The sequence below is a fragment of the Myotis brandtii genome, unplaced genomic scaffold (genome assembly GCF_000412655.1).
Source record: "Myotis brandtii unplaced genomic scaffold, ASM41265v1 scaffold381, whole genome shotgun sequence".
In the NCBI taxonomy this organism is placed as follows: Eukaryota; Metazoa; Chordata; class Mammalia; order Chiroptera; family Vespertilionidae; genus Myotis; species Myotis brandtii.
Window position 1 is genome coordinate 944,823 of NW_005364633.1, and position 7,149 is coordinate 951,971.

Below are 7,149 nucleotides of genomic sequence, written 5' to 3' on the forward strand. Positions count from 1 at the left end.
TGAGTCTCTTCTGTGCTTAGTCCCTTCAGCCTTCTCACCCAGCCCCACTCCCTCCTCCCCACTGACAGTGGTCAGTCCAGGAGTCTGTCTCCACTTGGTTCGTTTACTTTGTCGATTAGATTCCACATATTTGTGAAATCATGTGGTACTTGTCTTTCTCTGACTGACTTATCCACTTAGCATAATAATTCCCAGGTCCGTCCATGCTGTTGCAAAAGGTAAGATTTCCTTCTTTTTTTTAAGGCTGAGTAGTATTCCATCGTGTAAATATACCACAGCTTTTTTATCCACTCATCTGCTGATGGACACTCGGGCTGTTTCCAAATCTTGGCTATTGTCAATAACACTGCAGTGAACATAGGGGCGCATATGTTCTTTTGGATTAGTGTTTTATTTTGTTGATGGTTTCTTTTGCTGCACAGAAGCTTTTTATTTTGAGGTAGTCTCAGTTGTTTTCTCCTTAGTTTCCTTTGCCCTAGGACAGTGGTTCTCAACCTTGGCTGCACATTAGAATCACCTGGGAATCTTTTTAAAATCCTGATTTCTGGGCCTCATCCTCTGGAAATTCTGTTTCTTTGTTATATGAGTTCCTTATGTATTTTGGAAATTAACCTCTTATTGGATATATCATTGGCAAAAATGTTCTCCCATGCAGTGAGTTCCCTTTTCATTTTGTTGATGGTTTCTTTTGCTGTGCAGAAGCTTTTTATTTTGATGTAGTCCCATTTGTTTATTTTCTCCCTAAATCCCTTGCCCTAGAAGATGTATTTGCAAACATATTGCTACAAGAGATGACTGACATTTTGCTACCTATGGTTTGTTCTAGGATTTTTATGGTTTCATGACTTACATTTAAGTCTTTTATCCATTTTTAGTTTATTTTTGTGTATGGTGTAAGTTGGTGGTCTAGTTTCATTTTTTTGCATGTATCTGTCCAATTTTGCCAACAATTTATTGAAGAGACGATCTTTACTTCATTGTATGTTCTTGCCTCCTTTGTCAAATATGAATTGAGCGTAATGGCTTGGGTCGATTTCTGGGCTCTCTGTTCTGTTCCATTGGTGTCTATGCCTGTTCTTGTGCCAACTGACAAGTGCTGGTGAGGATGTGGAGAAAAGAAAACCCTCATGCACTGCTGGTGGGAATGCAGACAGTGCAGCCACTGGGGAAAACAGTATGGAGTTTCCTCAAAAATTTAAATATGGAACTGCCATTTGACCCCATGATCCCACTTCTAGGAATATATCCTAAGAAACCTGAAACACCAATTAGAAAGAATATATGCACCCCTATGTTCATAGCAGCACAATTCACCATAGCTAAGATCTGGAAAATATGGAAGCATGGAACAGACTGAGGATTCTCATAGGGAAGAGGGGGGAGGGAATTAGCCAAAGTTCCTGTATGCATATATTCACAATCCATGGACACAAACAATAGTGGGGTAAAGGCCTGGGGAGGGGCTAGAAGTGGGTAGGAGGGGGTCAAGGGGGAACAAAAGGGAACATCTGTAATACTTTCAAAAATAAAGATAAATTTTTAAAAAAAGGGAGTGTAGATCCAGCTATAGGCTGGGGGGAAGATGGAGAGCAGAAATAAATAATTTGAGTAATTCACATTTTTATCTGGGAGTAGTCACTTCAAATGTCAACTGATACAGACTCACTTAGTTAAATTTAGTCTATAGCAAAAGTACTCAATAGGAAAAATGAGATAATTGGAAACTCCCTCCCCCACACAAATTTCAGGAAAACATATGGTGAATTCCCCAGTATTTGGAAATGGAGAAAACTTTCCTAACAATGGCTCAAAAGCTAGAAACATGAAAGGAAAGATCAACAAATTAGACTGTTTGCTTGGTTAAACATGTGCAAAGACAAATGATAAAAAGTATTTGTCACATCATTGACAAAGGACTAATATTTCTAATACTTAAAAAGTTTGTGAAAGTAAAGAAGACCAATCACACTGTGGAAAATGGACAAGAAATATAGGCAATTTATAGAAAAGGAATGGCTCCTGAGCATATGAAAAGAATGCTCAACCTCATGAGAGAGGCAAGTTGAAATACCATTGCGACAGCATGACTCCCTTTTGACTGGCAAAGTATAAAGTTTGAAAACAGACTCTGTTGGAGACGCTGTGAGACAGGCACTTCCATGCGTAGTTGGAAAGCAAACTGCCTCATGCCTAGTGGTGGTGGAGGGAGGATTTCTTGGGCAATTTTACATTTGAATTTGCCCTGTGACCCAACAGTCCTGCCTCTGGGTCCATCCCTGTGGCGGGTGCATTGCCAATACCATTACAATCGTGGGACTCCGCTGCCTGCCTGCGCCCCTGGCTAGTCGTCCTCGGTGACACGGCTGCTCCGTGTGCCCTGAGCCGGTAACGAGCTGCAGGCCCGCAGGGGACTGGAGAGGGTCATGCGTTGGGCTGCTCTCTGTTGATGCCCTGGGAACCCTGACAGCCCAGAGACCTTGTGAATGAGAGCCAGCCAGCCGCTGGGAGAGGCCACCTGAGCCCCCTTGGCCTGCAGCCTGCCGACCTCCGACCTCCGGACAAATGAATGAGTCTGTCTTGGACTCTGTAGCTCTGACGGAGTTGCCAGCTGACTTCAGTCCCAGGGGTGAGAGCAGCAGAAGGAAGGACAGGGCTGAGCCCGCCACGCCCGCTGCCTTCAGGAGATGGAGCTGAGTGTGGAGATAGCGTGCTGATTGCAGCAAGAGATGAACTGACATGATACACAGATGCGCTGGCGAGAACACGAGAAGACGTGTCCGGAAGCCCTGGCTGGCAGCACAAGACGGGACAGCTCAGCTGAGACCCCCAGCGCGCTCCTCGGTGGGACACCAGCAGGCGCAACGGAAACCTCTCGCGTGCCTGTGTGAGCGACGTGTGGGCTGCATGAAGAGGAAAAAGCAAGGCACATGGTACACGTGTAAAATACCCTACCTTTTAACTCAGGAGAATGTGGGTATTTTTGCTTTATATTTTTTAAAATGGAAGAATTGACAAAAACGGTTTCTTCAAAGGAAGGGGGCACGGGTAGAAGCTAGACTTCACTAAGCATTCCTTGTTTTGCAGATACAAGTTTAGAATCATGGAAACGTGTTATACACAGATGTAGACATACACACGCATATAAAGTCAAGATAAAAAAAATATCTAAAGCAAAAGCAACATTAAGTGAAATTTCTGTTGCTGGTTTAACCGCACAAATATTTATTTCAAGTATTTTATTTATTTTTTTAAATATTTTTATTGATTTCAGAGAGGAAGGGAGAGGGAGAGAGAGATAGAAACATCAATGATGAGAGAGACTCATTGATCGGTTGCCTCCTGCACACCCTCCTACTGGGGATCGAGCCTGCAACCCAGGCATGTGCCCTGACTGGGAATTGAACCCAGGACCTCTTGGTCCATGGGGTTCCTACTTTATTTTTAAAGTGAAAGCATTAAAGGGATTAGCTCATCCCGATATTTTGTTGCACATTTGGTTCATAGTTCTGTTCTCTTTCCCAGTGTGCCCCAAATATTCATAAAATGGATGGATATTCATGTGATGGTGTTCAGGTAGGTTAGTTCATTTTTACCTAATTTTTTTTTGTGTGTGTGTACCAGCATGAAAGAAATACTGAAATGTTATCACAATAGGAACATTAATTTAAATGTTTCATAATAAATTCTGAAGATAAAAAGCCTTTATAATACTCTTTGACTAGTTCTCCTGGTTATACTTACCTTTTCAGTTACCTGACATCAGCAGACATTGCATGACTCATAGATATGCTTTTCCATTTTAGGGGATTTGCTTTGGAGGAAGATGCAAAACCAGGGATAGACAATGCAAATACATCTGGGGGCAAAGTAAGTAAACAGTGTGGCCCAGTCATTTCAAGGTGTGCTATCAGGCCAAGGGTCATGTGAGCAGGAAGTAAATTTTCAACCACTTTAAGAGTGAGGGATTCTTCAAACCACCACACGTCTTAGCAGGGGCACTTTTATGGAAATTAGAGAAGGGCACTTCTGAGAAGACACAGCCCTACACATCTTGGGTAGTTGGCAGTGCCTCTGGATGAGACAGATGGTGTCTTCACTGCCAGGCAGGTGAAGTCCTTGCCAGGTGTGCAGCTTGGAGAACGGAACAAACGTGGATTTTAGCTCCACATATGCTCTCCACAGCTGAGTGTCCTTAAGCAAAACCTGTACAACCATATGGGATGGACGTGGACCCTGGCTAGGGAGCTGTAGCCTTGGAACTGTAGCATTTTCGCTAGACTTGTTTTTTCTCCCTCAACTATCTTTCTTGACCTCTAGCTGGCTTTTCTACTTATTGGTGACCTGCTGGAGTGGCTCTGCTGTATCAGAGAGAAATTTTAATGTTATTCCCTTTAAAGTTTGTCAAATTTTCATAGGGAATTATATATCAATTATATCTAGAACATATTATTGAAATTATATATTTATATTTAAAATATATTTAAATGTATTTTTTCCAGAACTATTATCTGCCCCTTTGAAAGTAGTTTTTTGTTTTAGAGTAGTGGTTCTCAACCTTCTGGCCCTTTAAATACAGTTCCTCATGTTGTGAGCCAACCATAAAATTATTTTCGTTGCTACTTCATAACTGTAATGTTGCTACTGTTATGAATCGTAATGTAAATATCTGATATGCAGGATGGTCTTAGGCGACCCCTGTGAAAGGGTTGTTCGACCGCCAAAGGGGTCGCGACCCACAGGTTGAGAACCGCTGCCTTAAGGATTAGAGAAAGGAGATCAGGAGCAGCCATGACTACGACTCCCTCCAGGCCTGAGACAGGACACCACCGAAGGAACATCCCTCCCCCACGCTCCCACTCTCTCTGGGAGGCTGAGCCATGGGCGCCCTGGATGGCAGGGACGTGCCCTAGCGTGCGGGATAGGGTGGCCACCCGGCTCTGGGGGAGGAATCAGCTGTGACCTGTGAGCCATAGGAAGTTGGCTGAGACGCCCGCAGAGCTCACTGGGAAGCCGCCCCGTTGGGTGCTGCTGGAATGGCTGGGGGTGAGTGCCACCGTGTGGCTGGGTAGCTCGTGAGCTGTAGCTGCTTGAAGCACTCGGTGGAGGCGGGGAGAAATGCCCTCCCTCTCCCGGTGCCCTCTGGTGTCCTCGGTGATGAAGCTTAAGGTCCTGCCAGGGGCAAAGGGAACCGCGCAGTGCCCGCCGCTGGAGCAGAGCGGTGGGTGGGAGCTGAGAGCAGCAGCCTGACAGCTGGCCGCGTGCTGAAGTGCTCCCCGATGGACAGGTGTCCGGCTGCTTCAAAATGTTCCCGGCCGCGTGTGCAGAGCGAACAGGAGGGTTCCCACGCTGGTGATTGTTGGGGACTGGGGTACAGGGGTCAGTATACCCTGTACTTTTTTTATACAGAAAGTGGCATGTATTTATTTTATTTTTATTATTTTTTAATCCTCCCCTGAGGATATTTTTTCCATTGCTTTTTAGGGAGAGTGGAAGAGAGAGGGAAAGACAGAAAAATGTAAGAGAAACACATAGATTAGTTGCCTCCTGCACGAGCCCCGACCAGGGCCTGGGCTGGGAAGGAACCTGCAACCGAGGTACTTGCCCTTGACCAGAATCGAACCCAGGACCCTTCAGTCTGCAGGCTGACGCTCTATCCACTGAGCCAAACCGGCTAGGGCATGTACTTTTTATATATGATTATCATAGATAGGAGACATACGTATGTATGAATATGAGAGCTATATATGAGCGACTGACATGTTTACCTCATGCATAGGTATGCACATATATGCAAATGGTCCTTGCCCATTTTCATAATACAGGTGGTGAGATGTGCGCTGACACATTCTCTGTCCCAGGAAGCGTAAACTTTCTATTGTCATCTGCAGCCAGGGCTGCTGGGATCGGGAAGAGGCCGGGTAGCCGCTTGGAGCACTCTGAGTCCGGGGACTGGGAAGACAGGACAGTCACTCTGGCTGCTTATGGGAAGTTCCCTCTATTGGAAGCTTCGAGGCCGGGGCTAGGAGGCCAATATAGGTTAAACATGTTCTTCACGTTGAAAGGGGCCAACTGTTGCCTTGAATGCGCTTCTGTGTATCAAGCGCTTAAAACGGTGCCTGGCTATTTCCTACGAATAATTACCCCGTCGCCAGCCCACCTGTGGTGAACTGGAGCTGGCCAGTAGCTGGAGAGACTCCCTGATGCTTGTGTTTGGAGCGGGAGGAAGGTGGTGGGAACAGGCGAGCCATGTCCTGGGAGGAAGGGGGCTGAGCAGGTGGAACTTGCCCCAGAGCAAAGCCTCGTCAGCGGGGGGTGGGGAGGGGTTAAGCGGGGGAGGAGGTGTGAGCACCAGGCAGCCTCTGTTCCCAGATGACATTGTCCTGGACCTGCAGGGCTGGCTGGGTCCTGGGAGGAGAGAGGAAGGGGCCATGCGGATGCCCCGGCCTCCTTCCCCATCACCTGAGCCTTCTTCCGGTGAGTCAGACACCAGGAGGGTGAGCACATGCCCCGGCCTCCTTCCCCATCACCTGAGCCTTCTTCGGTGAGTCAGACACCAGGAGGGTGAGCACAGGGGGAGTCTGCTCTCCCGCTCCTGCGCCTCAAAGCTCATCTGAGGATGGGGGCGGGGCGGGGGGACGACAACTGACAGAAGGCTGGGTGCTGGGCCCAGAGGTCAGGGAGCAGGTGACGCAGGGAAGTGGTGGCCGGGTGCGGGGCTCCTGGAGCTCTCGGGTTCGAGGCACATTCTCAGGGGCCCAGGGCCCACGCTCAGCCCTCCCGTATGGGTCACACTCCATATTAACACGTTGCTTTAAAGCTGTTCCAGTTCAAATGATCTCCTTACAGAGCCCGGACTCACGTGACTTTTATTTAAAAAAGCAGCTTCGGTTGTATTCATGGGACACATTTTTATGCTCTAGAACTCCACCTGTCTTCTCTGCTGGCGACGGCAGCCTCGCGCTGTGGGGCAGGGGCAGGAGTTCTCGCCTTCCTGTCCTCCTTCCTTTAGACTCCGGAATGCTCATCCTGCAGCTAATTAAACAAATAAGGACAGACATGGGAAGACTCCCTTTCAGGACAGTGTGGGAAGAACATTCGTTTCCTGAGCTGTTTTCTGTGATGGCCACGCAGACCTCCTAAAGCAGAATC